The sequence below is a fragment of the Pelmatolapia mariae genome, linkage group LG23 (assembly GCF_036321145.2).
Source record: "Pelmatolapia mariae isolate MD_Pm_ZW linkage group LG23, Pm_UMD_F_2, whole genome shotgun sequence".
Taxonomy (NCBI): Eukaryota; Metazoa; Chordata; class Actinopteri; order Cichliformes; family Cichlidae; genus Pelmatolapia; species Pelmatolapia mariae.
The window spans coordinates 45,717,126-45,738,345 of NC_086246.1; the positions used below are offsets into that span (position 1 = coordinate 45,717,126).

General features: G+C 40.0%; 1 protein-coding gene and 1 long non-coding RNA gene across 6 annotated transcripts in view; one reads left to right on the forward strand and one right to left on the reverse strand.

Moving 5' to 3' along the window:
* The window catches only part of ncanb (neurocan b), a 173,518-nt gene extending 170,891 nt beyond the window's left edge, over positions 1 to 2,627 (reverse strand). Inside the window, exon 1 of the mRNA XM_063465887.1 lies at positions 2,289 to 2,627. The gene's annotated coding sequence lies outside the window, so the exon portion shown is untranslated. The remainder of the gene's footprint in view (positions 1 to 2,288) is intronic.
* A 4,644-nt stretch (positions 2,628 to 7,271) lies between these two features.
* Positions 7,272 to 20,587, forward strand: LOC134620220 (uncharacterized). Of its 5 annotated transcripts, XR_010092095.1 has the most exons (5): positions 7,274 to 7,374; positions 7,475 to 7,647; positions 12,852 to 16,014; positions 18,588 to 18,789; positions 19,040 to 20,587. It is a non-coding gene; the product is annotated as an uncharacterized LOC134620220 (long non-coding RNA). The 5 variants fall into 5 exon arrangements; XR_010092091.1 differs by having other exon boundaries at positions 7,272 to 7,647; XR_010092092.1 differs by having other exon boundaries at positions 7,272 to 7,647; positions 18,628 to 18,789.
* The last annotated feature ends 633 nt before the right edge of the window (positions 20,588 to 21,220 follow it).

A 21,220-nucleotide genomic window follows, 5' to 3' on the forward strand; every position in this document is an offset into this window, starting at 1 on the left:
GTTCATTGTAGGAATATTAATGTCTTACATTTGCGAAATCTCTGTAAAAATTCACAGTTTCCAATTTACTTGCTTGGACACTACTCAAGTGCAAAATTGAATTCTGGCCCATTCACGTCTTCCGCTACAAGTGTCTGCACTAAGCTGAGCGCAGCCAGCCAGAAAAGACACATTATTGAAATATGTGACAACGCAACCTCATGCAAAGAGCAGATAATGCTGTAAAACTCCCACAGTCTGTTACATCCCTTCTTCATTCTCTTTCTTTCTTTCTTTCTTTCTTTCTTTCTTTCTTTCTTTCTTTCTTTCTTTCTTTCCTCTTTCGTTCTGTCTTGCTTTTCTGTCCATGCTCATGAGATGTGATGACAACATTTCCGAACTGCTTTTGGCCTTGACCACAGTTGGAGAGGAGCCACTAAGAAGCGATGAACCACTCTCTAAAGGAATATTGTTCATCCATTGTAATGCCTCATCACACAGAAAATGTGAAAATGGGGGCAGTGAACTGGCAATGCCACAGAAAAAGAATACCTCTTCTGAGAACAATAGCGCTAACAGTAGAGCCTGCGATCCAGTGCAAGAGTGATGAGTGAGAGTCCAAACAGTGCAGGGCAAGAGAAAGAGAGACAAAGACAAACACAGAAACCTTCTGCAATATGCATGAGTGCACAAGGCAGAAAGAAGCAGAGGGACTTAAACAGCAGTTTAATGTGCAGCCAGATACTAATAGTGCAACAGGAGCTGATGATGCCCACATCATCCAACAACAAAATTCAGGAACTTGAAGCATAGGTGGCCATAAATGTACAAACAATAGACCACCACCACCAACACCACGCACACACACACACACACACACACACACAATATGAGATAGACAAAGACCTACACATGGCTGCCCAACCAGTGAGAGGAGAATGTTTTATCTACAATCAGTCACAGAATGAAAATGAGGCTGGTCAGTTTGTAGACCTGGAGCATCAAGGATCACATTGCCAATGTTAAGCCCAAACACAGATTCAAAAGATTTGTGTAATTGCAGGAGATTTGGAAGGATGGAATATCAGAGAAAAACGGTGCATAATCTGTTTGGCTGAAGACTGCTTAGACAAATTCTTGGTTGGCTGGCTGAGTGAATGTGTGCACATGTATGCAAATACCTGAGACACACAATTATAAGACAGAATAGGAACCCAGGGAGAGTGAGAAAAGGGAGAGAGGGAGGCTAGTAATCATTTCACAAACAGTTTGGCTGAATTTCTGCTTAATTTCCCAGGGGGTCATGAGCAACTCCACTCCAGCTCCATTGCCATTCTCTGACAAACATGAAAAATGAAACAAAACTTTCTTTTTCATCCACAAAAAACACTCCTCACTGCTACACAGTCAAATGAAAGCCATGTTGCCACACAGGACTGAACTGTGGCATGCAGGCTAGGCTCGGACCTCCTCCTTTTCAATGAGTTTGTGACCTAGAGCTCCTTCTGCTAGATGCCAGCCTTTCTTCAATAGAAATAATTGAGAGACCCTTTAGGTGGAGTACAAGTGCCATCCAAGATAATGTCTCAGGTTTCCCTCCTTTGCTTCGCTGACAGCGCTGACAGCCCTGCCTGCGCTGCCTATCGACTTACACCCACTCCAAAAGCTCCCTCTGTCCCCATCTGCCTCACCTGAAGGCTTACCAAAGGAGAAGAAAATGGGATTTTCACTACAAAGAAGTGAGCTCATGGTCATACAGATCCAAATCGTACAGTAACCGGCGCTGTCAAACATCCTTTTGAACATAAGCAGCCTCAAAGGAGAAAACAAGAGGGAACGACGCTTTGCTACATTTATTACTTTTCAACAGATGCTGCATAATTGGACAATTACGACATAATTCAAACAGACAGAAAACAGCAAAATCGCTTAACTTTTGTCAAAGTGCATTTTGGAGTCTTATTCAAACTAAATCACCAACACAGCAAAACCTAAAAAGATTTATTGAAAAATACCCTTATGGAGGCAGTAACTAGCTTCAAGCAGTGAATCGCATGCTTGCAAAGACTACACACTTTTGCGATATAAAGCACATTTCTTTTTGATAACGGCCACATATCTTTGTCTTTGAATAGTACCGACAAGGACATTTCCAAATGATGATCGACTTTAAGTGAACAAAATTCGTGAAACACCCTTTTCGTTTCGTGGAATTAAAATAATGTTAAATTGACTTAATTTTATAATACAGTCAGCCAGTTGCATAAATAAATAGATATACAACAACACACAAGACTACTCGCCTTCACCTTTCAGATCAAGTCAGGTCCCGTCTACAGGAATGTAGAGCGATGCCGCAGCTTTAGAGGAGCGTCTGTGTGATACAGTGCAGGTGGTAGCGCCACAGTCAGGGAAGCTGAACCATCCAAGAGACGCGTAAAAGCCCCGCGAGTCCGAGGAATTTCTGTCAGACAGGGAGACAGGGTCTGTGTCGTTTCGTGTGCAGTGCGCCTGGATGCAGAAACGTGTCCTTGCGTCTTTCGGGGACTTGTCGAATCAGCAGCCGCGATGAGTGGATGAGCGCCAGCCAGAGTGGTGCTCACCTCTCCAGCAGCTGAGCGCTACTGAACAAAAGAGTGCTCCGCAGGCTCTCTATTCAAATAGCAGGAGAGAGGGATGAACGAAGATTGGGGGGTGCTGGTGGTGGGGTGTGCGGAACGAAGGGGAGGAGGATGATGTGTGAGTGTGTGTAAGAGTGTTGGGGGGGGGGGGGGGCAGAGGAGGGGGAGCCTTTAGTGTTAAGGTTGATATAAAGATCACAAGTTTGTACTTCGAGCATCTCTTGAAAACCATCTAATGTAATGCATGTAGACCGCCTGACAAGACGTGTGGTAGCTTGTAATAAACCCAGGCACACAACAATCACAAATCCATTAGTCATTATCTGTTCAAGGAATTTATGACAGGCGGGGAGGGAGAGGGTTTAGTTTAAGACGTGATTTGGCATCTCTGTCCTGCTGTAGGCCCCCACAATCCCGTTTGGCCTTTGTCTGAGCGCTGTAATTAATGACCTTAGGGAAAGAATTACCTTGTTTGGCAGCGTAGCAGTGACCTCAACCTGAGATTTACTTGCAATGGAGCGAGCTTAGGCTATCAAATTGGATTAATGCCCAAATTGCCAAGGATTTAGTTGGCAGGCCTAAGCGGCAAACGTTGAATCAACATTTTTCACATAAGAGCGAATCTGACATGGACATATAGCGAGGCTTACTGGCTTTCTACCCTGCACTGTATAAAGTCTGCGCGGTGGGAGTTTAACATTAGCATAATTACTGTGGTGCTTGTGAAATAATAAAAATAAAAACGGTCATTTGAAAGAGTTTGCAAAAGTGGCGCTTGTATACATTCACGGGCAGTTTGAAAGACCCACTGCTTTGTTAAAGAATAATGATCCCCCGTGAGACCCGTGCGGGCAGGAAGATTAAGGCATTGCTCAACAGAGTTGTATAATTTACGCATAACTGGGGCAGCTTGCATTTCTGTTGATTTTACATGTATATATATTTTTTTTCTATAGGCAGAGTGCGTTTTTACCATATGCCTCCAGTATTCTTGGCTACTGTAAAAAGGGTCGCTAATGGAGACCACACAGCTTCTAGACTAAAGGAGCTGTCCGTGGTGCTGAAGCTTTTGAGTGGCATAAAGTGTGAATAGCACTGCGTTAAATCCCCACAACTGGAGGGACTTTGTTTCCGTTTATACTTGTGCCCTGTGTCTGCCTTCACTCTGCCTTCTCAAGTGAACGTGAGCAGCTCATGTTGGACCTGAAGGTAGTAAGTATTGAATGACGGTTGCTTTTACTGAAACACAAGAATGAGATAAAGTTTGAGTCTGTTTGAGTCTGTCTTGTGTAATAAGTACGATACATATAAATGTCACAAATTACATTTTGTTTATCCTGCTATCCTCGTGCTAATCAATACACTGTTTGCTGGTTGCATCTGTGGAAAGGATGCATGGCGGGGGTATGGTTTAGGCTGCTGCTTAGATTTAATGACATAATATTAAATCATTGGCATTACCAAAGCATGATTGCATGTCTGCTCGCCAAAGAGCTGGCACTTATAAATCATTGTCATGCCACAAATATGAAATGCATAGCGAAATGATGTCTATCGTCTTTGCTTTAAAATGTTTTTCTAAGTTGGGAAGACTTAAATCAATATCTTTTTACAACAAAACAAGAAAAAGAAAATCTTTAAAAGGTTTCTCCATGGCTCACTTTTTTTCTCCCATTCTAGTCGCACATCTCCCAAAAAAGACACCTTGAAGTTCAGCTCTTAAAATCATCACACGATGATCAATAAATCATGAAACAGACTTTATATTTAATCTCATCAGACACAGCCAAAAATAAGGTCTTTCCTTTTACAGCAGACCATTACAGCTGTCTGTTCCTATAGTTAATGTTAAGTGTGAACGAACATAAGCAAAAGAAATCTTTGATTTATTGTTAAATTCTATTTTTACGATTACACATTACTTTTACCATTTCTTAGTTATTTTATTTTTCATCATTGGGTAGCTGTGCCTCAGGAGGAAGAGTTGGCTATCTCCCAAATCAGAAGGTCAATGGTTAAATGTGGTCTAAACCATCTCCATAGTACTTTCAGCACACATTTAAAAGAAAAAAAAAATAGGCATTAAATTATTAATTATAGCAGAAGCATAAGAAGACAGAGTAAAGGTAATAAGAAAAGCAATTCTTCGATGGTACTTAAAAATACTTCAGGCTGACCCCAGCTGCTGTTTGCCATTATGTAAATACTTTGTTGACAAAGTATAACTTGAAATTCTGTGGAGCTGTCAGCAGGTTCAAATGCCTCCAGGTCTTTTGGATGGCTGCTTTAGAGGAAAGGGCCATGAAACTACAACTTGCCTCAACACAAGTGTTAGTCCTAGCCAAGGGAGCAACAAAAAGGCCAGAGAACATAAAGATGCAGACAAGACTTATCCAATAACCACAAGTGTTATATATTTGGGAGCTAGCCCCCTGAGTAATTAAAAATTGAGCAGTATCATAAAGCATATCATAAAATATATTATAAAATAAAAGCCAAGAGTGAGACTTTGGAAAGTATATCATGTATTATCTTCTTTTGGCCAATTGTAATGCTGCAGGTTTGAAGGAGAGACCAGAAAAAGACAGTTAATCAAGAATTAGGAAGTTATAAAGTGACTGTGAGAGAAATGCTCAAATTAGAATTAAAAAATATTTTTGATTATGATGATGTAATTTTCATAATTCAAATAGGGATCACAAACTGTAAGATACCTCATGAATTTCATAAGCCTTGTTTCTGTGCATCAAAGTTAGCTTGCTCACTATAAAATGAGCCTTACAATCAATATCATTCTTTTTCTTGAAATTATTTTTATTTGCTCTCAACTTACATTTAAACAGGCATACGGCAGATTTTATTTGCAGGCATATTGGGAATATCATTGGATTTCAGAGTTGATGAAAAAACATGAGAAGCAACTTTAATGATCACTGGCAGAAAAAGACTTAAACAACTCATCACTTAGAGCAAATCATCTGATGTTTACAGACAGGTTGCTGATGGCATAATGGCTGTACTGTGGGGATGGCTGAAATCTTTGTCCTGTTCAAAGCACTGCTCTTCAGCTAATGCTGGCTAAGTGCTTGAGACTGTCCTCAGCTTTAAAGAATGGTTGAAGCCAGGCAGACTCTCCAGTGAGTTTGACACCAAAAGGACTGCAGCACCACCCTGAGCCCATGCTTATCAGATCTCCTCATATCCAGACTTTTCAAAAGGGCAAGATCCTTTGAAGAGTTCTGATGATGGTGGTGATGATTGAGATGATGACAAAGACTACAGAGACAGTGCTTTCTTACTCCCTGTTTTTTGTTTTAATCTTTGCCTCTCTGCTTTTCCTGCTTCTCTTTTCCCTGAAGGCAATCAAACTACAAACAAGAGAGTAAACAAAGAAATGGTTTATATCGATCCCTAGGCTTTATAGCTGTGGGTAAATGTGTTTATCTTCTGTAGCCACTACATTATACTTAGATTAAATACATATTTGATGGGGCAACTGAAGCAATGAGCAATGCACTGCTTTGAAGCATCCTCTGGCAAGAGTTTATTACATTTTGTTAATACCTTAATTAGGCAAAGCATGAGAGAAATTAATCCCTGGAGAACTGGCTTCTTAAAACATTGTCCAGCCACCCCTGAAACCCAAAGGAATAATTAGACAGAGCAGAGAAATGCGTTCGTCCCTGAGAGGATTCTGGGATAAAGTTTACCCCCTAGTCTTTGACAGGAACTGGGCTTTTGTTTGCACACAGACTTAACTCTGAGAGGCGTAACAATCAAGAAGCACAAATCAGTTTTAATGACAACAACACTGCATTTTCCATCCCCAGAAGCTCGTTGAAAACATCTCACGGTACTGTATGTGGGTGAGTATCTTGAGTGAAGTCAACACAAAGAAAAGCCATCGTATTTCAGTTTTAATTAACAGAACGTATATTTGTTTAGCAATTAAAACAAACTGATTGAAGCTTGTTTTTCTGCCACTGAGGGAGAGGAAATCAGGAAAAAGGTCAGCAGACATGCAGACGCCCAGACAGACTTCTGCTGTTGAAGCTTTGTGCTCATTGTTGTTTTCCCATCTTAAATAATCTGTCCTCTCTGTAGTCTCAATCAGACACAACAAATGTGTGTTTAAACTCTGACCCAGAGTGCAAGATTACCCAGTGAGCTACCCTCATCTTTAAAACAGTTACTTGAATGCATCAGTGACTCCATCTGGCTATAAATCACAGGTCTGTTACACTCTATATCTCTTTTTGCATTCAGTCAGCTTTACTACAGCTAACACTAACAGCTACCATTTTACATATATTTAACATTAAGTCCCAATGAGATTAAAATCCCCTTTATAAGATAAACCTGGCCATGCTACCTATACAAAATAAACTGTAGCATTTATATTATATAATATATAAAGGCAACAATCCACAACACCCCCACCCCCCCCCCCCAACCAAAACCATCTTTTATGTCATTACTCACTATGCCCTTAATTTCACAAATCAACATTAATAGTATTGCAATGAAGTACATAGGAGTTTTTGCTTAAAAACAAAAAAACTAACATTAGGTGTCAGGATCTGGAGGTTTGACTGGAAAGTTCCATCAGGCACCTGAGTTCCTTGGTCGTCCCCCCCGGGCGGAGCCATTAGCTCTCCTGCAGTCCTGCACACCTGAGGCTGATTCTGGGTAATCAGGTTGAGGATTTAAGCTCCACTCAAACTCTCCTTCGCTGCCAGTTCGTCAACGGTCTCACGTTGGTTTCGGCTCTAAGGTTTTTTTTCCCCACGCGCTTGCTATTGGTTTTGTCGTTTATTCTGATTTCCTGTGCTACAATTTTCCTGGACCTTCTTTGCCACTGCCTTCAACCCCAGCTCGCCCCGGATTATCCTTGCATTCTGGAACAATACAAAGGACCTCACCTGCCTGCCCTCCGGCCACCTATCACCACCTCGGACACAGCGGAACTCAGGTCAGCCAGCCTTTGCAACTACTCACCTGGATTCTCACCGCCTCTCCCTCAAAGCCAAGTTCACCCTAATTATCCGTAAGCATTATCAGTCATAACCACCTCCGCTAAATACCCTGCGCCTGCCGCCTTCTTTACCCCGTTCTCCTTTCTTCCCAGACGCACCCGCTCCGTCCCCGTCGCTACCTGCCAATTCCCCGTTCACCCCACTGACCCACGGCCACACCATTAGCAACACTTTGCCACGAATTCACCTGTTGACCTAATAAATAAACACTGTAAAACGTAAGAGCCGTCTCTGTTGTGGTTATCTGCGTTTGAGTCCAGTTTAGCTATCGGCCTGTGGCCATTGTGACATTAGGATACAAATCATACTGCATGGTAACTAGTATAATGTGTACCATGCTCAACATGTGAAGCCAAAGTGTTAGCATTGTAACAACCAGCTCTGAACACAGAAGAAATTGAAGAAAAATAAAAGCAAATCCAAAAGGACATCTTCATCTGAAGGTGGCACTGGACATTAAGTTAATGATTCATTAAAGTTGTTTTAATTCATGATGGGAACATCAAATCCATCCATTCATTTTTTTTTTTTAACCACTTATTAAATGCAGGTTGCTGGGAGGCTTTAGTTCATCCCATCAACTGTTGTTTTAGAAACCCTGCACCCTGGTTAGACTGCCAGTATGGTCACATCAAATATTTTTCCAAACAATTCATGAAAAACCACAAAAGTCAACTTTATGGTGCCAGATGTCCTCTCTTCTGTCCTCGGTCCGCCTGGGCGGAGCTCATCTCGGGCTCCGCCTTTTGCCCACCCACCTGGCCTGATTACTCACCTGCTGCTGATCTCCCTGATAACCTGGCCACTATTTAAGATGGTGATTCAGTGCCTCTTGTTGCTGGATTGTTGAGTAACCCGTGTTAGCACAGCTCCGGCAAACCTGTTTATCCTGTGCGAATCTCTAGCTTGCTTCTGATCATGTTCCCCTGTATTTAGATTCCTCTGGACCTGTTCCATTTTCCTGTCCCTGGATTAACTGAGAGTGGCTGAGTGGCGAGGTGACTGAAGATGAGTGTTGCGTGTGTGTGGGGACCTTTTCCCTTCCTCCCCACGGATCCCTGGAAGCCCCGACCCCTGCACATAAAAAAAAAATAAATAAATAAATAATAATAATAATAATAATAAAATATAAAAAATAAATAATAATAATAATAATAATACATTTTATTTATAGGTGCCTTTCAGACCCTCAAGGTCACCTTACAGTAACATGTAAACAATACCATAAAAAACATAAGAAATGTGTATATATAGCAAACATGGTAGATAAAATTTAGACATAAACAGTCATAAAAGTATAAAAGCAAATATAAAAACTGAGCAAGGTAAAAATGGCCTAAGACAGATCAGGTGTATGAAATTCTAAACAGATGAGTTTTGAGTAGTGATTTAAAAGTGGTGAGACAGTGTGTGGTCCGTAGAGCAAGTGGAAGTGCATTCCAAAGTCTCGGGGCAGAACAATTAAAGGCTCTGAGTCCCATGGTAGTCAGGTGGAACTGACAGAAGGGAAGCAGAAGAAGAGCGGAGTGTACGAAGGGTTAAGTATGTATGGAGAATATCGGATAGATGTGGAGGAGCTAGGTTATGAAGCACTTTGAAAGTGAGAAGCAGGATCTTGAAATTGACACAGAGGTGAATTGGGAGCCAATGGAGCTGTTTAAGAACAGGTGTTATATGTTCAGTGGATCTAGTTCTGGAAATAATACGAGCAGCTGTATTTTGAACCAACTGCAGTTTATGGAGGGATTTATGAGGTAAACCATAGAGAAGAGAATTACAGTAATCCAGACGAGATGTGACAAGAGCATTGACAAGTATGGCGGTACTGTGTGGTGTGAGTGAGGGATGAAGACGGTTAATATTACGGAGATGAAAGTAGGAAGACCGAGTGATATTATTTATATGTGCTGTGAAGGAAAGAGTGCTATCAAGGATGACACCAAGACTCTTAACGTGAGAGGAGGGTGTGACAACAGAGTTATCAATTGATAACGAAAGACTGGTTGGAACTGTAGTCAGTTTTGATCTGGTGCCTATTAAAATGAATTCTGTTTTATTGCCATTAAGTTTAAGAAAGTTGTGAGTAAACCAGACCTTGATTTCACTTAAACAGTCAGAAATGGATGTGGGTGGGAGAGTAGCTGTGGGTTTGGAGGATAGGTAGAGCTGGGTGTCATCTGCGTAGCAGTGAAACTGGATGTTATGCTTCCTAAAAATATTACCTAGGGGTAGGAGATAGATGATTCAAAAGTAAAGGACCCAGGACAGAGCCTTGGGGTACACCGGAATTAACTGGAGTAGATACTGATCTGTGAGGGAGTAATTGAACAAACTGTGAGCGGCCAGAGATATAAGAAGTAAACCAGGCGAGTACTGTACCAATAATGGCAATAGATGCTAATCTGTGAAGGAGGATGCAGTGGGAGATAGTATCAAAAGCTGCTGTAAGGTCAACGAGAATGAGGATGGCTATAAGTCCAGAATCAGCTGCAAGCAAAAGATCATTGGTGATTTTTACTAGGGCTGTTTCTGTACTGTGACATGAACGGAAGCCGGACTGAAACTGTTCGTACAAGTTATTTCCAATGAGATGATGATGAACCTGTGCAGCCACTATCTTTTCAAGAATTTTTGCTAGGAAAGGGAGATTTGAAATTGGCCTGAAATTATTTATATTGGAGGGATCTGAACCATTCTTTTTCAGTATTGGAGTTATTATTGCAGTTTTAAGAGAAGAAGGAACAGAACCAGATATAAGAGAGGAGTGTACGATATTAGCAATCAGTGGGGCAAGAGATGGGAATGAGAGTTTAACAAGATTTGTCGGCAGTGGATCAAGTTTACATGATGATGACTTTAAGTTAGTAATTATGGAAGATAGCTGAGTTATTGTGGGAAGTTCAAAATTGGATAGAGAGGATGATAGCTGAGAAGGACAAAAAATGCAGATAGGCGTCCAGTAGCTTTAAGTTGGCGAAGTTCAGATGAGTACCATGGCGCAGAGCGAGAGAAAGAAACAGTTTGAGTTTTTTGGGGAGCCAAGGTATCTAAGAGGTTGATAAGTTCATTGTTATAGTGAGATACCAGGTCGTCTATGGAAGCTGAGGCATCAATGGTAGGTAAATTATTAATGCCATGGGAAAGAGCTGATAGATCAATGCCCCTAATATTTCTAAAAGTAATTCAGCAGTTTTGTTTATTTTTGTATAGTGGGAAACTAGCATTGAATACAACTAATTTATGGTCTGAAAAAGGCATGTCCAATACAGCACAATTCTTAGGGGTGACACCAATGCAACATACAATACAACACCAATAAACTGTTGACTTTCATTTTGAAAGAAACCCGGTCTGCGCTTGAGTCTGTTCGGTCCCGTGACCACATCAGGGTATCGTAAATATCTGTACAAGATAAGCCAATCCATCCTGAACGTGTTCATTTTAGATCATAGACATGTGATTTCAAGTGAGTCAGACTAACATAATTTTATTAAAACCAGTAAAACACAATAAAACAAATGTCCTTTATTTTGGTGTCAAGAACTACATTCAGAAAAGAATGAGATGTCATAAGAAAATCATGCAGTTTCAATGTCTCAGATTTTCCACATTCAGTCTACTATACACTTAGGCCAGAATAATCTACAGTTGTGATCAAAAATGTATATACAGTCATCAGGAGCATGAATGTGGTGGTAATTCTGGGCTTTTAATGATTTCTTTGAACTGTTCTTTTTCCAAGTTGGAATGACTTTACAGCACACATCTGACCAAAGGCCTGTTAACCTCTTTTTCATGATCCTTATTGACTGCAACTGGTAATTTCACTTTGCCACCATAAAAAGGATTTGTTTGACAGCACTCATTGGATTGACCAATACTACGAACGACAGGCAAGTCCAAGGGCCTAAGTGAAGTTCTAAGGAGATTCTACATTTTACACAAATTGGGTCTGTTGGAGTGATTTCTAAATAATAATTCCAGAATCATAACTTCAACAATTATACATGAGTACAAGTTATTTGGGTGTGTTACCACTTTGCCAAGGTCTGGAAGATGGCCCAAACTGTTACCTTTAGATGAGGGGAAATTTGGTTCTGATGTTCAAGAACCCAGGAACCCCCAAGGTTGAAGCCTGTCATAAATTGGAAACTGCTGGAATACCAGCACCACTGTCCACAGTGAAGCCAGTTTTTATCACCATGAACTGAGAGGGTGCTCACCAAGAAAGAAGCCCCTACTTGTCACTAGTCACTAAAGATGTATGCTGTACAATCATTCCATCCTAGAAAAAGAAAAGTTTAAAGAAATCTTTTGAAGCCCCAAATTACTAAGACATTAATGCCCATGATGAATGTAAATTTCTTACCATAAATGTATTAGGTCAGACAGCTGCTCTCATTATTCATTCTAAGCATCTTGCAACACAGCGTCTCTCTATACAAAATACAGTGTTAAGTGCAAAAATACTGTTGCATAAATGGTCTAGATTGACTCATTTGGGAGGCTGATTTTGGCCTATGGGCCATAGTTTTAACACCTGTGTGTCCAAGTAAAGTTGGTGACTGCACAGACCAAATTAGGGAATTACCAAGGTCAGCAGGTTGTGTTCTCCCTGCTGTAACAACATTTTAGTGTCCCACAGCTAGCGTGGTAACAAATCACAATTAATCCCCAATGGTTTTGTTGCATTGAGTTTAAACTTGTTTAACAGAACACAAACGTTTTGCGCAGCCAACCTTGGCATTTTCCTGCTCCCAATTACTCAGAGAAATCCTCACATTTAAATGGTCATAGTGATGGAAAACAAATTTAATAAGTTACATAAGCTTCCTGACAAACTGATGTTAATCTTTAGAATTGTAATACACAAACTCCCACCAGCTGCCTTCATTTAAAGAAAGCTGAAAGTGATGCACATCCAGCCTGAGTAAACAACCAAGTGAAAAGTGGAGGAGGCAGCAGTGGGTTTTATTGTGTTTCAAGGCATCTGTATATGTAAGAGAGAGCATGAAAAGACTTGATGCTGAGTGCATTCCACATTAAATAATTTTCCATCAACAAATTCAAACATTTCAAGATTTCTAAAACCTTATTCTTCCTTTAACTCAAAATACACACACACATACACAGACTAGCAACAGTACACAGGTAGCAATAGTGATTTGGCCTTAAGCTTATTTTACGTTTGTGCTTGTTTGTTTTGTTTTTTCAGGATAGCTTGTCTCCTGAGGGCCAAACAAGGTAAGAGAGAAAGCAACTCGAGCCTAAACATACAAATAAAGGGAGCACACGCAGGTAAAAATCCGGTATAGCAAGGTTAGTAAATGCCAATCAAATCAATACTAGAGAATAGAGAAATAAGAAGGCAGCAAAAGGTTCCCAGGCCCAGCTGCCAATAAATCTTTGTTCTGCTTTGTTTATTTGGCTTTGTCAAGTCATTAGACAGCTTTCTAGATAGGCTCATCGGTAAGCGGCTAAATAGAGGGAGGGAGTAACAGTGCATGTGTGTCTGACAAATAGAGAGGGATATTTGTGTGTGTCATATGTCAGGGTCACCATTGGTGCCAATCCAGGTCCTGCAACTTACTGACCCAGAAATGAATGACACTAGCACTAAAAGGCTATCAGCAAACTGCACTCAGTCATTTGCCATCATTGCGAACGACTGCCTGCATGATGGTTTAAATTACCTAATGGATGAAAATGAGAACTCAGGATGGTCGAGAGAAAGGGATAGGACGAGGAGAGGGAAGACAGACAAAGAGAGGGGTGATGCTGGCGGGGTTTGAAACAGCAGCACCAGGAGAGCTGTTAGGCACCGAGGAAAAAAAGAAGAGTCAGCAGACCAGAGAAGCTGTAAATGAGGGAGTAATGAAGCCATGCAGGTGGGGGCAGGTGATCTATAATAAATGAAGGTGAGAGGGGAGGAGACAAGAGGCTGTTAGCTGGGCTTTGCTTAGCCTATTATAAACAGACAGCCAATCAGAGACTCTCTGACTGACCCTGATGGAAGGCAGGGAGCAAGAAAGGTTTGGTTTGATGTTTAATGATGTTGCCAGTATAGGCATAACACAAAGAATGCATGTGCTTTTTTGCAGCCAGAATCTAGCATTTTCCTGCTAATGTATTTTATCAGTATCTGTTTTTGTAGGGTCATGGCAGGGAGGACATAATAAAGGCAAAGTGTCAACATACTAAAATCAATAAGAACTGGGATTAAAAACCATTATGTACAGTTTCAAATTTCACTGCAGGGTTAAAACAAACATATCTGAGCCATCCTACACAGGTTTTATTTTTACTGACCTTGTATATTACTCAATTTTTGTTTGTTCAATATCTGCTTTTGTCTCTTTACTAACAGCTGGCATTGCTGGCTATAGTAAAAATACAGTAAACACAAAGTGTATAAGCCCTATCAGTTTACAACTCAAATCCAAAAAAATCAGATTAAACATAGCAGCATGTGGTCCATGAAGACTGCCCCTTCAGCATTAAACCTGCAAATATCATAACCAGCAGGGGCCAACTCCTCTGCTTGCAAAAATACGTCGACTTGTATAGAAACCTATGAGCAAAGGCCCTACTTTTCTTCTACTTCTTGATTTATTACCTCAGTAAACATTTTCCTAATGAGTTTATGGTCTCAGTTGGTAATTTCAAGCCTTCTTCATTACAGGATATTTTTTATTCTATAAATAATGGTCACACTGAGGGTAAAATAGACGATATAGAAGGGTATGCTTTGTCCTCCATCTGTTTCTGGGTTCCCATCAGACCTATTCCTTGCTGTTTTTCTTCTTCAAAAAAATCAAGATACTGAGATTAAATCTAAAGAAACCTAAGCTTTAAAACTGAAGTACACAGACCAACGGGTGAGGTCACAGTGACTACATTCACCTTTTATCTCCCCGTCCCATATGAATCAGACAACTCAGTGGAGTGGACTGATTCAAATGTCTGGACCCAGGCAACATGCCATCCATGTGCACGACATACTGAAATATTCTTTTCTAGTGTCTGTTTCATGATATCAGCTTTTGGTATAGCTGTTTTAGTTTTGGCCCTTGGGATTGTCTTGTCACACAGATATGGTCATGGAGGTCGCGAATGACAATTGCGCAATGTATCGACTTTGAGTGTGTTCCTGTATGTTATGTTCATGAAATAGGCTTTTATAAGAAGGACATCATGACCATGAGATATTAAGTTAAAATGCCTTTGCCTGGAGGCCAGAATCAGGCAGTAAGGCTAAACTTTTAACTGTGGACTGGACCTTCGTCTCGTTTCCTGTTTTTTCTCCTTATGTTCAGCACTGTAATTTCTTTTGCCTTTAGTATTTATAGAGTTCTGTTTTCATGTTTAGACTTTGTTTAAATTGGATTTACTTCAGCATTAAAGCTTTTTTGTTTAAGTCAATCAGCCTTTAACTTCCTCCATTTGCGTCCTAACCTTTTTTTGACAGTTGTGAATTATGGAAATGTTATGTTTTGGGATGTTTCATCAGCAAACCAGTTTACCAGATTTGTTTTTGTCAAATTCAAAAAGTAAGGCATGTGAACTCCATTTGAACAGCATTATTTGTGAAATCATATTTTAGCTGTGTTTCTACCGCCAGCCCTTCTCCAATCTGCTGACAGTTCTCCCCCTTCTGATCAAAGGAGTGTGATCAAAGAAAATCACATCGTGTATATAAATATTATACTACAAATAAAATTAACTCAAACACGAGACACTGCCATACAGATTTTCTTCATATTTTGCATTACAGTGGGGTGAGCTGATATTATTCTAAACCTTTGTCAATGAGGCCTAACAGCATATTGATGATGCATAATTGTAACATTTCCATTAAAACAAAATGATCAAGAATGCATTTCCCTCATCATGTGAGTGCTTCTAAGTAAAAGGCTCAGTCAAGTGTGGCCAAAACTCTGTTTTCTTTACTGACATTCTGGCACACTGCTTCAGAAACAATTTCAAACAACTGCATGATTTGACCAAAGACTGTATCCTGGGACCGAATTACAAACTTATATGGGAGCCACTAAGCTTCAACAGCACCATCAGCACTGATACCAGTGACTTTTTCTTCTCTAGAGAACACAATATCTTTAGTCTTCTTCATTTCTTTGTACATCTAGAACCTATGCTATCACTTCCTCTTGAAAAGGTGCCATGTCATCCAAGCAAGCAACCAAAAAGGGAGCAGAACTTCTGCACTGCCGACATGCTGTACGGTTTTGAAAACTGACTGACTGACTGTAGAGATGACTGTTTGGTGAAAAAGCCTGAAGTAAATGTGTCTGCCATGGTCCAGAAGGCTGAGATGAAACACAAGCTTTAAATCCAGGGAGCATGCACAAAAACAGTAGGTAGGTCAAATGCCAGTTTTATAGTTTCTTTACAAATATCAGTATACTTGGCCACTCTGAACCTGCTGCCTGAAATAGAAGGTAGAATTGAATATATGTATAATCAATCAGCATTTTCTAGCATTTAGTGAAGTGTTCACAAGCACTTACTGATAATTTTCCATATTTTAGCCCATTATCTAGAAACTTACCAGCCACTTCATTAGGTACACCTTGTTAGTGCAAACACCAATCAGCCAATCACGCACCAGCAAATCAGTGCATTTAAGCATGTCCAATAGAAATGTCCAAGAGAACTGTTGAAGTTCATATCAAGAATAGAATAGGGAAGAGAGATGATTTAAGTGGCTATGAACGTGGCATCGTTGGTGTGTCAGACGAGCAGATCCGAGTATTTCAGAAACTGCTGATCTGTTGGGATTTTCTTGCACCACCATCTCTGGGGTTTACAGAGAATGGTCCACAAAGCAGAAAACATCCAGTGATCACCAGTTCTGTGGGGGGGAAATGCCTTGTTGATGTCAGAGATCAGAATATGTTCTAAACAAGGTATGCAGAAGTACATTTCTAAATACACAAACATCAAATCTTGAAGCATATGGGCTACAGCAGCAGAAGACCATACCAGGTGTCACTCCTGTCTGCTAAAATCAGGAAACTGAGGATAACATTTGCATGGGTTCATTAAAATTGGATAATCACAGATGTTTTCTGGTCTGCTACAATATTTGGATGGTAGTGTGAGAGTCTGGGGTAAACATCATGAAACTATGGATCCAACCTGCCTTGTATTAAAAGTTCAGGTTGGTGGTGGTGGTGTAATGGTAGGGGGAAAATATTCTGGGTACACTTTGGGCCCCTTAGTACCAACTGAGGATCATTTATACAACCTACTTGAGGACTGTTGCTGATGATGTTCATCTCTTGACGATCATGCTGTAGTCATCTTGTGATGGATGCTTCCAGGAGGATAAGCTCAGATCACCTAAAACTGGTTTCTTTAACATGATAATGAGCTCTCTGTACTCAAATGAGCTCCACAGTCACCAGAGCTCAGTCCAACAGAGCACCTTTAGGATATGGTGGAATGGGAGATTCACATGATGGGTAGCAAATCTGTAGGAACCGTATGATGCTATCACATCAATATCGACGGTAATCTCAAAAGAATGTTTCCAGCATCTTGTTGAATCTATGAAACAAAGAATTAAAGCAAGTGGACTCATTGGACCCAATACTAGTAAGGTGTATCTAATGAAGTGGCCAGTGTATTTCACATTATTGCCATTGATTTTTTGATATTTGGAGGCCTTAGATTTTTTCATCCATGCAATATAGATTAATGGACCCCATCGTGCCAACTTGCATAAAACTTGGTCATAAAAAATAGTTCCTTAAAGCTCCTCTGATTTAAATTTACATATTAATAATCAATCAAATAATAAAGTGTAATATTATGCTCTGTTGAAGATACAAATAATGGTATCCTTCAGTTTTTCTCAGCTCTGCAATGTTGTTAAACATCTTCCATTCCTCTGGTTTTGATTTATGGTCCACAGTTTTATTGTTTCTGATCAAACTCAGCTCTGTCATTAACATATTTCATATATCTCTTGTCCTCGGGACATAAACAAAGCTAAAATGAGAGTGAATTCTGGAATTATTTCCATCACTTGGCCTGAACTATAAGTCAAAATAATGCTAATGTTGCTACATGTCTGACAAATGTGAAAATGAGCAACTTTTGGTTAAAACTTGTTTGCTATGACTTTTTATGAAGTGATAGTAGATCAGTTTTGTGTTTCTGGCTTTTTGTACTGCTACTTTGTGTAGAGTTTAGTAGAAAGAAAAAATAACAGCCTTCCATCTCATGTTTTGGTCGGAGATTTTTTTTTTCTAACATAGCTAATTAGTACAAAATGCTTTGGCTAGGTAACAATGAAAACTTGAATGTCATAGGCTGCTATAAAAGCACCGCCACTCCATATTTTAAAAATTTTAAATGAGTTGCCATGTATACAGTAAAAGCTATGATGGATTGCCTATTTCGAGTAAGCTTCAAGTCTCAGCAAGTTGATGTATGTATTTTATTGAAATGAGGCAAATGAATGAGTGACTCGAACGTAGGAAATCAAAGTTATGGTTTGGAAAATGGCCATCAGTAATGCAAAGTGTACATGATTTGCAGTTAATGGACTGAATCACACAGAGCTACAGTTTTGGCCCTTTAATGGTGCAGTATAAAAAATTTTTATGACATAGATTTATCATGATCGCTCAAAAAATTATTCTAAGTGAGATTTTTTTTTAAAACAACGAGACACAGCTTCACCGAGCCATCCCGAAGACCACGCGAGAGTGATGCTAACATGTTTCAAACTGGGGTTTTTTCCTGCAGTCAGTCAACAGCACTCTGGTAGCCATGTTATAAATCAACATAATGAGGCATAAATCAGCATTAATTAGCATATGGGTTACGGGGGCACTGTAAGATACATAATGGCAGATGACATATATTCTCCATTATTGACTTACACAGAGCAACAGCAATCACCACCTCATCTCTCCCTCAGCCTTTCTTCACCAGCTCATCATTATTTGCAATCACTGTAGTGTGTGACTTCTACAAATCGCAAGTGTCAGTGCAGGGAACCAGAGAGACGATGCCTCCAACTGTTTTTTCACTGCAGAAGTCTCATCTACGGACACTCCAGTGTCTCTGATGAGGTGGAGGGCAGGAAAGCGATGACAGAAACAATCTGATAAACGGCTGAGGTACGGAAGTCACAGTCGGCAGTATTTAATATTGCTCACTACACTGAAAGTAATACATCGGACCCCAATGAGAAGTAAAATCAAACATGTTTCTGGGCTTCTCAAAATTCATTACAATACAATTCATACAGCATCTGTAATAAGTTCTTGTAGTTATCCCTTTCTCTAAAGGTACACTTTTCCCTGTTTCTTCTAAATTTGTTTGTCCTGAGTGGTCTCTTCACCCATTTTCCTCTCATTCTTCCCACAGAGCTCATTCAGTCCAGGGGGGCCTTTAAAGAGTTGCCAGTCAACAGGGAAGCAGTACTATCTGTGAAGCTCGGCTACTGGACAGCAAACACACACCGCGTAGAGGCCCAGCAGTGATCTGTCTGCTGAAGCGTTTCCAAACGCCTCTCTCAGTCTGCCACTCTGCATAATCAAGCCTCCAAACACAGCATGCCGTTCCGGCTCCCTTGGCTTGGCTTTATCTGAAAAGACAGCATGTGTAGATAGACCAGCGCAGAGAACAATTTGTACAATTGGTGGCAAGAAAATGAGTGTATATATTTCAGCCTAAAGGCCTGGTGTCCACCTGCAGGGTCCCTCATGTATTTGGAATATTGAGGCACTTGGTTCTTTTCATCTCGTCACTTCACAATCTCTAATTATCTCGTGCATATCATTTAACTCCAGCCCTCTTTTTACACTTTTCTTGCATGACACCTTTTTTTCTTTTCTCCAACCTCCTGCAATTCCTGCTGCTAATTTAAGCATGTTGAGTGCCTTACATTGTACTACATAAATTCCCTAATAGCCACACTGCCAACCACAAAATGTTATATATCTGTGATGTGATGGCTACTTGAATAGTGAAAAATAAACAATCAACTATGTCATAAACCATCAAGAATTTCACATACTCATCTACCTTAACTTATAAAAAACTTTATACAGCAGCAGAACTACTCTTATATTAGGCATCCTCAGCTGCATTTTATCTAGAACCAAATAATCTTGCTCCACTAGTTTCCATAGAAAGAGGCAGGCATAATAATCACAGCCTCTGATGCATATTTTAGCATGGAAAAGCACGCCGGGGGCAATATGAATTTGCTTCTTTTTCATGTTGATCTTTCTCTTGTCTTCTGGAGTCAAATGAAACAAAAGAGCAGCCAAGCTGCTGTTTAGTGCCTTCATTATGGTGATGTCGTAAAAGAAACTGTGATCGTGTTGCTACAGTAATGTATAATGTCAGCTATCATATACATCTGTGTAAATGTTGAATTTTAAAAGCTAAAACATTTGCTCACATTTGTTTTGCAAAAACAAATCATGTAATTTCTAAGCATTCATACGGGTTAATGATTCAAACAGAATCATGAGACTATGAACTGCTTGGATGTGTGTTAAAACGGTTTCAGGGGAAATTTGCAACAATTTTGCTGACTTTCAGATACAACTGTCTGTTCGAGACATTTCTCATAAAGCTGACTGTTCTGGATTTCAACAGTATTACCTGTCATTGTCTATCAGCTCCCAATATGATGTCTTACTTTTACTTTCAGTATTGAAATAAAACTCAACTTAAAATAAACCATCTGAACAGGGACATTTTCCATAACTCATTTTGTTCAAGTTACTGCCTTGCATCCTAGGTATGTGTTTGTGCCAGCAGATGGAGAAAGCCTACTGGTGGTGTCTACCAAGATCTGTATTTAAATAATGGACTGAGCTGAGCAGCATTTGTGTCCATATGGTTGCCTCCAGTTCCTCTGTAATGATCTTGCTGAAGAATAAATATCAGGATTTGCAGACATTTGCTGGGAGCAAGTTTTTTTTATATAGAGCTGAGTATACTCTTCTTTTTACAACACAATGGAACTATGACGGCTCAATAGGCAGCAAAGAAGGTCTAAACCATTTATCTAAGCAGGAGATGACATTTTTAAAGAAACTCACTTTGCAAAACATCTCTGCTTTAAGGAGAAATCTTAATACGCTTCAGATGTGCTTTTTGTCTGTGGCTAAAATGTCTTTTCAGTTAGGCTGTGGCGTCTTTTTTCTTCCTTGCATTCACACACATGTACAAACATGCCCAGTATGTAAATACACTCTATTTACATACATGTGCTCCCCCACATTCTCAGAAGTGACATTTTCCTTTTTGTGCGTTATCTTCACAAGGCTTTTGTTCGCCTGTCGGTTTCCTTACAAATAGCCTTTGAAACTTCCTGATCTTGATCCTATGTGTCTTATATATAAAGGTGTGAGTGTGTTGGGAATAACATTTCTGTTACTGACACTGCTGGTTGCAAGAGTATTATGAAAGGGAGGATGATATATATCATTACTGTGTGCCTGGAGTAATAAATGTCATTCTGATAGCATTGTTATATTGTCCCTGGGTGACCAAATGTCCTATACATTTGAACACACTTTTAAATCTGCT